At 35.2% G+C, this 10,000-nt stretch overlaps 1 protein-coding gene across 16 annotated transcripts in view; it reads left to right on the top strand.

Moving 5' to 3' along the window:
• Positions 1–10,000, top strand: part of LOC136830582 (innexin inx2-like) — a 316,948-nt gene that overhangs the window by 247,235 nt on the left and 59,713 nt on the right. The window lies entirely within an intron of this gene.

Here is a 10,000-nt window from a genome sequence, read left to right as displayed (position 1 = left end):
GGGGAGCTTCATTTTCTTAATATCGAAGTTATTCCTCTTATGTCATGGGAGTTTATTATCATCGTATCAAAGGGCGTTGGTTGTTCTGGAGTTTATTTTCTTAATATCAGTTATTTCTCTTATGGCATGGGAGTTTATTATCATCATATCAAAGGGCGTTGGTTCTTCGAGAGTTTATTTTCTTAATAACAGAGTTATTCCTCTTATGGCATAGGAGTTTACTATCATCATATCAAAGGGCGTTGGTTGTTCTGGAGTTTATTTTCATACTATCAGAGTTATTTCTCTTATGGCATGGGAGTTTATTATCATCGTATCAAAGGGCGTTGGTTGTTCTGGAGTTTATTTTCTTACTATCAGAGTTATTTCTCTTATGGCATGGGAGTTTATTATCATCACATATCAGAGGGCGTTGGTTCTTCGAGAGTCTATTTTCTTAATATCAGAGTTATTCCTCTTATGGCATGGGAGTTTATTATCATCATACCAAAGGGCGTTGGTTGGTCAGTAGTTTATTTTCTTAATATAAAAGTTATTCCTTTTATATCATGGAAGTTCATTATCATCATATGAAAGGGCGTTGGTTGTTCAGGAGTTTATTTTCACAATAATATCATAGTTATTCATTACATTATATCATGGAAGTTTATCATCATCATATCAAAAGGCGTTGGTTCTTCAAGACTTTATTTTCTTAATATCAGAGGTACTCCTTTTACGTCATGGAAGTTTATTATCATCATATCAAAGGGCCTTGGTTGTTCTGGAGTTTATTTTTTCTTATTCCTCTTATCAGAGGTATTCCGGAGTTTATATCATGAAGTATTCCTTTTTATTATCATCATATTATTAAAGGGCGCTGGTTCTTCGAGAGTTTATTTTCTTAATATCAGAGTTATTCCTCTTATGGTATGGAAGTTTATTATCATCATATCAAAGGGCGTTAATTGGTCAGTAGTTTATTTTCTTAATATCAAAGTTATTCCTTTTATATCATGGAAGTTTATTATCATCATGTCAAAAGGCGTTGGTTGTTCAGGAGTTTATTTTCATAATACCATAGTTATTCATTACATTACATCAAGGAAGTTTATCATCACCATATCAAAAGACATTGGTTCTTCAAGAGTTTATTTTCTTAATATCAGAGGTACTCCTTTTACGTCATGGAAGTTTATTATCATCATATCAAAGGGCCTTGGTTGTTCTGGAGTTTATTTTCTTGATATCAAAGTTATTCCTCTTATATTAATATTATGGAAGTTTATCATCGTCATATCAGAAGACGTTGGTTGTTCAAGAGTTTATTTTCTTAATATCAGAGTTATTCCTCTTATGGTATGGAAGTTTTTTATCATCATATCAAAGGGCCTTGGTTGTTCTGGAGTTTATTTTCTTAATATCAAAGTTATTCCTCTTATGTCATGGGAGTTTATTATCATCATATCAAAAGGCATAGGTTGTTCCGGAGTTTATTTTCTTAATATCAGAGGTATTCCTTTTATATCATGAAGTTTATTATCATCATATTAAAGGGCGCTGGTTCTTCGAGAGTTTATTTTCTTAATATCAAAGTTATTCCTCTTATGGTATGGAAGTTTATTATCATCATATCAAAGGGCGTTAATTGGTCAGTAGTTTATTTTCTTAATATCAAAGTTATTCCTTTTATATCATGGAAGTTTATTATCATCATATCAAAAGGCGTTGGTTGTTCAGGAGTTTATTTTCATAATACCATAGTTATTCATTACATTACATCAAGGAAGTTTATCATCACCATATCAAAAGGCATTGGTTCTTCAAGAGTTTATTTTCTTAATATCAGAGGTACTCCTTTTACGTCATGGAAGTTTATTATCATCATATCAAAGTTATTCCTCTTATATTAATATTATGGAAGTTTATCATCGTCATACCAGAAGACGTTGGTTGTTCAAGAGTTTATTTTCTTAATATCAGAGTTATTCATTACATTATATTAAGGAAGTTTATCATCACCATATCAAAGGGCGTTGGTTCTTCGGGAGTTTATTGTCTTAATGTCAAAGGTATTCCTTTTGCATCATGGAACTTTATCATCATCATATCAAAGGGCGTTTGTTGTGATGGAGTTTATTTTCTCGCTATCAAAGTTATTCCTCTTATGTCATGGGAGTTTATTATCATCATATCAAAAGGCATTGGTTGTTCCGGAGTTTATTTTCTTAATATCAGAGGTATTCCTTTTATATCATGAAGTTTATTATCATCATATTAAAGGGCGCTGGTTCTTCGAGAGTTTATTTTCTTAATATCAAAGTTATTCCTCTTATGGTATGGAAGTTTATTATCATCATATCAAAGGGCGTTAATTGGTCAGTAGTTTATTTTCTTAATATCAAAGTTATTCCTTTTATATCATGGAAGTTTATTATCATCATATCAAAAGGCGTTGGTTGTTCAGGAGTTTATTTTCATAATACCATAGTTATTCATTACATTACATCAAGGAAGTTTATCATCACCATATCAAAAGGCATTGGTTCTTCAAGAGTTTATTTTCTTAATATCAGAGGTACTCCTTTTACGTCATGGAAGTTTATTATCATCATATCAAAGTTATTCCTCTTATATTAATATTATGGAAGTTTATCATCGTCATACCAGAAGACGTTGGTTGTTCAAGAGTTTATTTTCTTAATATCAGAGTTATTCATTACATTATATTAAGGAAGTTTATCATCACCATATCAAAGGACGTTGGTTCTTCGGGAGTTTATTGTCTTAATGTCAAAGGTATTCCTTTTGCATCATGGAACTTTATTATCATCATATCAAAGGGCGTTTGTTGTGATGGAGTTTATTTTCTCGCTATCAAAGTTATTCCTCTTATAACATGGAAGTTTATCATCATCATATCAAAAGGCGTTGGTTGCTCAGGAGTTTATTTTCTTAATATTAAAGGTACTCTTTTTAAATCATAGGAGTTTATTATCATCATATCAAAAGGCGTTGGTTGTTCGGGAGTTTATTTTCTCAATATCAAAGTTATTCATTACATTATATCAAGGAGGTTTATCCTCTTGTCAAAGGTTGTTAGTTATTTGGAAGTTTATTTTCTAGATATCAAAGTTATTCATTTTCATTATATTATGGAAGTTTTATCATCATCATTATAGGGCATTGGTTAATTGGGGAGTATATGTTCTTAATATCAAAGATGTCCAGTTTCATTATATCAGTAAAGTTTATTATTATATCAAAGGTTGTTGGTTATTTTCATGATATCACTGGAGTTTATTTTCTTACTGTTATAGAGATTTATTTTCATTAGTGTCAAATTAGTTTATTAATATCAAAGTTAGTAATTTCATTATAGCAAGGAGGGTCATTTCTATTATATCAAGGTTTTTATTTTCATTATATGAATGTAGTGTATTTCTTAACATTAGAGAGATTCATTTTCATTGTATGAAGGGAATTAGGTTATTTTCAACTGTTTTTATTTCATTATATCAAGGAAGATCATTTTCACTACATTATGCAGGGTTAATCTGTTTTCTGTAAGCTAATGGAGTTTATTTTTCTAATATCATGTGGATTTATTCCATTATAACAAGGAAATTCGATAGATATTCATTATGTCATTAGAGTTGATTTTCATTATATTACATTAATTTTCATTATATCAAAGCCTTTTATTTTATTTGATAAGTTTATTTTCATCATGTCAGTAGAGTTTATTTTCATCATATTGATGGAGTTTTTCATTACAGGAACGAATTTCATTTTATTTAGTAAGAAATTAGTTTATATTCATTATATCTGTTGAGTGCATTTTCATAGTATCATGGGAATTTATTTTGCCTCGATAATTTCCGTCGCAGGAAGGAAGTTGTTTTCATTTTATCAAGAAAGTTATTTTCATATTATCAAGGACATTATTTTCATTTTATCAAGGAAGGTATTTTCATTTTATCAAGTACATTATTTTTATTTGATCAAGGAAATTATTTCATTTTATCAAGGAAATTATTTCCATTTTATCAAGGAAATTATTTTCATTTTATAAAGGAAGTTGTTTTCATTTTACCAAGGAAGTTATTTTCATTGTATCAAGGAAGTTATTTTTATTTTATCAAGGAAGTCATTTTCATTGTATCAGGGAAGTTATTGTCATTTTATCAAGGAAATTATTTTCATTTTATAAAGGAAGTTGTTTTCATTTTACCAAGGAAGTTATTTTCATTGTATCAAGGAAGTTATTTTTATTTTATCAAGGAAGTCATTTTCATTGTATCAGGGAAGTTATTTTCATTGTATCAGGAAGTTATTTTTATTTTATCAAGGAAGTTATTTTCATTGTATCAAGGAAGTTATTTTCATTGTATCAAGGAAGTTATTTTCATTGTATCAAGGAAGTCCTAATCTGACAATGATTACCAGCACTCCGGTTCGGAAATTCGCTCAATCCTCTTGTCTCATTGGGATTCAGAAAGCTGATGTTATTTGAAGCCTCCTTCTGCCCTGATAATGAATAATGATTGACAAGCATGAGGAGCAAATGACACTTGAAATTAGTAGAGGAAACTCCTCCCCAAAATATAGTCATTTAATATATTTGCTCACCCTATCTGAAAATGCTCTCTCTCTCTCTCTCTCTCTCTCTCTCTCTCTCTCTCTCTCTCTCTCTCTCTCTCTCTCTCTCTCTCTCTCTATTTTGTTTTTAGGCTTGCATGTGTTTAATTATGTTTTTTATATATATTTCTGTATAATTTTATGCTTTTAATTATTATCATAGTTATTATCATCCAAAATGAAGGTATATTCATTTGATGAAGGCATTCTCATATATATATATATATATATATATATATATATATATATATATATATATATATATATATATATATATATATATATCCTCCTTTCTCTTTATGCACACTATACAATATTACTCCAATATCAGAATGCACCCCAAATCGAGCGGAGAGCAGTGGCTCGCCCACTTGTCCCCTCCCCAAACCAACTGCCTTCCTCCCTCTCCTCCGCCCTCCCCACCAAAAAAGAAGAGGAATCATCCATTACGAATTCCGATACGAGCCTAGCATAACTCGCTGGTGCCCTGGGGTAGGGGGGCCCGGGAAAGGATGGCACATACCCTCATGTTCAACCACGTCCCTTCATGACGAACGACCCGACTGCGTGCGGTGTGTTTTATCGGAGGCTTCGCGCGCGCGCGCGTGCGCGTGCAAATGCCACGCTGTCGTACGCATATTTCAGCGGAAGAATGACGAGGCGTTTGGGGCAGAGGGAGAGGGAAAATTCCCCCTGCTTCCCCCCCCTATTCAATTTCTGTGTGCGTCCATCCCGTCGGTAAACATGACATTTTGGAGCATGGGCAGGAAGAGCCAGGGGAAACTGTGTCGTATGTCGGGGAAATTGTGTCGTATGTCGGGTGTCAGTAAGGGCGCATCTCCCCTACCCTCCCCCCACCCACATCCTCTACCTCCAACACCTCCAGGCCTCCTCCCTCACTCCCCCCTCTCTCTCTCCCTCCTCCTCCTCCTCCTCCGCCGTTTGACAGTTGCCAATGATATTAGCGGTACGAGATGATGAATAGTGACGTAGTAGAAAGGAAACGAAAAAATGGTGGTTGGGGGAGGGAGAGGGGAGGGAAGGGGGAGGATGAGGAGGAGGAGGAGGAGGAGGAGGAGGAAAAGGAGAGGAAGAGGAGGAGGAGGAGGATGAGAGGAGAAAGAGGAGGAGGAAAAGGAAGAGTAGGAGGAGGAATAGAAATAGGAAGAAGAGGAGGAATAGAAAGAGGAGGTGGAAGAAGAGGAAGAGGAGGAGGAGGAGGAGGATGAGGATGAGAGGAGAAAGAGGAGGAGGAAAAGGAAGGGTAGGAGGAGGAAGACGAGGAGGAGGAGGAGGAGGAGGAAAAGAAATAGGAAGAAGAGGAGGAATAGAAAGAGGAGGTGGAAGAAGAGGAGGAACAGAAAGAGGAGAAGGAAAAGAAGGAGGAAGAGGTGGAGGAGGAGGTGGAGGAGGAGGAGGCGGAGGAGGTCGAGTACGAAAAAGAGGCAGTGTGACCTGAATTTTATCATGTTTTCCCCCCACCTCGAGTTGGGAGGAATTGGGCAGAGAGCCTGATGTGATATATACACTCGAAAGTTTCAAGCGAAGCCACCGAGACGGGCAATTTTCCGTTCGTTTAAGTGACCTTTTACCGTGTGTGTACATATACCCCTGGGCACGACCTACCCGGCGGAGGAGCCTTGCTTAGCAACTCAAACGGTTGAGCTGCTCTCCATCTTTCTTGCTTAATTCCCCACCCGCTGCTCTTCGCCTATCAAAACTTCCGCGATCTGTCTTACTTCTCGGGACTTGAGGAATAAAACTCTCTCTCTCTCTCTCTCTCTCTCTCTCTCTCTCTCTCTCTCTCTCTCTCTCTCTCATTTTTCACCTTTTTAAAGCACTAATGCTGTAATATAATTTTCGAAAAAATATCTCTGTCTCTCTCTCTCTCTCTCTCTCTCATTTCTCTCTACAGCTGTAATATAATTCTCTCTCTCTCTCTCTCTCTCTCTCTCTCTCTCTCTTCTCTCTCTCTCTCTCTCTCTCTCTCTCATTTGTCACCTTTTTAAAGTAACTAATAAATTTACTCTAATGCTGTAACATAAATTTTTGCTGTAAATAAAGACTCTCTCTCTCTCTCTCTCTCTCTCTCTCTCTCTCTCTCTCTCTCTCTCTCTCTCTCTCACACTTTTCGCCTTTGTAAAGCACTAAATTTAATTAATGCTTTGATAATTTTTCAAAGCATTAGCCAAAGCGCTATATGTAAAGTAGGGAGAGGTAGGATGCTTAGGGTCAACAGTGCGTCCGATTTCGCCACGGTAGGTTGCCAGGGCCTGATAGTGAACCCTTCAGACTGTGGCCTTGTCTACAATCCGATGTAGAATTTCTCTATTATGAGTTTTATTTTCTTTTTCATTCTTCGCGGGAACACGTTATGTGGGAACTCGTTATCTCTCATGTATTCTTCGTGGGAACACGCTATATCTTCAAGTGGGAACTTGTTACGTCTTTGGCGTTTTGAGTGGGAACACTTGTAGTGAGAACTTATTATACCATTCGCTTTTCAAGTGGGAACACTTTATATTTTTAAGTGAGAACTTGTATCTTAGGCGTTGAAAGTGGGAACACACTACATCTTCAAGAGGGAACGTGTTGTATCTTAGGCGTTGAAAGTGGGAACACTTTATATCTTCAAGAGGGAACGTGTTGTATCTTAGGCGTTGGAAGTGGGAACAAGTCATATCTTAATGCTTTTTCAGTGGGAACACATGAACCCTTATAAATTATGAATGGGAACTCATTGCCTCTTCTACATGTGGAATGGGAACTTTACGTTTTTGGAATACTTTGTTTCTTATCTAATCTGAATTCAAGTTCAATGTAAATTAAGTACTGAATGCAGGTTTTTTTACCACATTCAATCGAGTTTCTGGTGAATTATTTGGGAAGACAGTTTATTGGATATTATTTCGAATAAAACTCGTGTGAATTATTCGGGAATACAATTTATTGGATATTATTTCGAATAATACTCGTGTGAATTATTTGGGAATACAGTTTATTTGATATTATCTTGAATGATACACTGGTGAGTTGTTTGGGAATACAATTTATTGGATACTATCTTGAATGATACACCGGTGAGTTGTTTGGGAATATAATTTATTGGATATTATTTTCAATAATACTCTGATGAATTACGCGGGAATACAATTTATTAGATATGTTGAATAATACTCTGGTGTATTATTCGGGAATACAATGTATTGGATATTATTTTGAATAATACTCTGGTGAATTATTCGGGAATACAATTTATTGGATATTATCTTGAATGATACACTGGTGAGTTATTGGGAATACAATTTATTGGATATTATTTTGAATGATGCACTGGTGAATTATTTTGAAATACAATTTATTGATATTATTTTGAATGACACACTGGTGAACTATTCGGGAATACAATATATTGATTTATCTTGAATGATACACTGGAGTTAATTTATCGGATATGTTGTTTATTGAATACAATTTATTTATTTTGAATAAGACTGTTGAATTATTTGGGAATACAGTTTATTGATATTATTTTGAAAAAGAATACAGTTTAAATTTTAAATAAGGCTCTTCATTTGCAAATAAAAAAAATTCAAAAAAACTTGCCATTAAAACAGAATGAAGCCCCCCAAAAAAACTCATTAGCTCAATCCAGTTCGACGCTTTGTAACAAAGAGAAAAACACACGGAAGTATTTCATTTCAATATTAAAAAAAAACTCGTTGTATGATAAATAAAACTCATCACTTCAGCACTTGTAAAAAAAATCATGCCAAAAACTAAACGAAAACACTTCAAAACAAGTAAAGAAAAACACAGACTTGGTCAGAAGAACATCAAACGTCACAAAAAAACACAAATCCTGAAGTCCGGCAAAATCAAAACTCAGAAAAAAACGCGCGCACACACACAAACGACGTCTGGAGTGAACGGCTAAAGGAAACGCATAAAAATCTGGCCGAAAACGACTAACCTGAAATCAAAACTCATAAAAAAATACACACGAACTATAATGTTTCAGTTCAGTGTTTCAAAAACACATCGTAGTAAAATGACTATAACACATCAGTGCAATACTTTAAAAAAAACACTTCACCAAATGTAAAGAAAAACATTCACTTGATCACAAAAACCTCAGAACTTTAAAAAAAAAAAAAAAAACAGAAATTGTGAAATACGCCGAAATCAGAACTCAGTCCAATACTGAAAAAAAACACTCAGAGAAAAAACTGAAAAAAAAAATACTCCACAGAATGCAAAGAAAAACACTCACTTGATCACAAAAACATCAAACCCTCAAAAAAAAAAAAACTTAATAAGAAATTCTGACCAAAAAAAACGAAGAGAAATCATGAAATGCAGCGAAATCAGAGTTCAGAAAAAACACACTGAAAACCCACGCCTGAAGTGAACCGCTAGAAAAACTCATAAAACAAAACAAAACACGTCAAAAAAAAGTAACGAAAATGACTGACCTGAAATCAAAGCCAGAAAAACACACATACTAAAACAAATCGTGGTAAAATAAATAAAACACACAATCAGTGCCTAGCAAAAAAAAAAAACTCTTAAAAAAAGCCACTCCACAAAAAATATAAAGAAAAGCACCCACTTGATCACAAGAGCATCAAAGGGTAGAAATCACACACAGAAATTCTGACCAAAAAAAAACACACAAAAATCGTAAAATGCAGCGAAATCGGGGCTCAGGAAAAAAAAACACACAGACACAGAAAACCCACGCCTGAAGGGAGCCTCACAATCCGATAGAAATGGGGAAGAAGAAGACTTGTATTTTGGGCAGGGGGCCGAAAGGAAGGACCCGGCCGTCCTGCCGATGTGAAAGGACACGCACAAAGGAATCAGAGAAGCCGCTTCCTTCGATACTGTAATGCGTCCTTCCGACCGCCAGAGAGAGAGAGAGAGAGAGAGAGAGAGAGAGAGAGAGAGAGAGGAAAGCCTTTACAGGCTGCTGGAAATATCATCGTTATGATTCTCTCTCTCTCTCTCTCTCTCTCTCTCTCTCTCTCTCTCTCTCTCTCTGGAAATATGATAGTTATCTCTCTCTCTCTCTCTCTTTCTCTCTTTGGAAATATGATAGTTATGATTCTTTCTCTCTCTCTTTGGAAATATGATTTCTGATTTTTCTCTCTCTAGTTATGATTCTCTCTTTCTCTCTCTCTAGTTATGATTCTCTCTCTCTCTCTCTCTCTCTCTCTCTCTCTCTCTCTCTCTGGAGATATGATAATTATGATTCTCTCTCTCTCTCTCTCTCTCTCTCTCTCTCTCTCTCTCTCTGGAAATATGACAGTTATGATTCTCCCTCTCTCTCTCTCTCTCTCTCTCTCTCTCTCTCTCTCTCTCTCTCTCGTAGGCCACA

The sequence above is a fragment of the Macrobrachium rosenbergii genome, chromosome 47, assembly GCF_040412425.1.
Source record: "Macrobrachium rosenbergii isolate ZJJX-2024 chromosome 47, ASM4041242v1, whole genome shotgun sequence".
In the NCBI taxonomy this organism is placed as follows: Eukaryota; Metazoa; Arthropoda; class Malacostraca; order Decapoda; family Palaemonidae; genus Macrobrachium; species Macrobrachium rosenbergii.
Note: the sequence above shows the minus strand (reverse complement) of the source record. Positions and strands in the feature narration are given on the sequence as shown.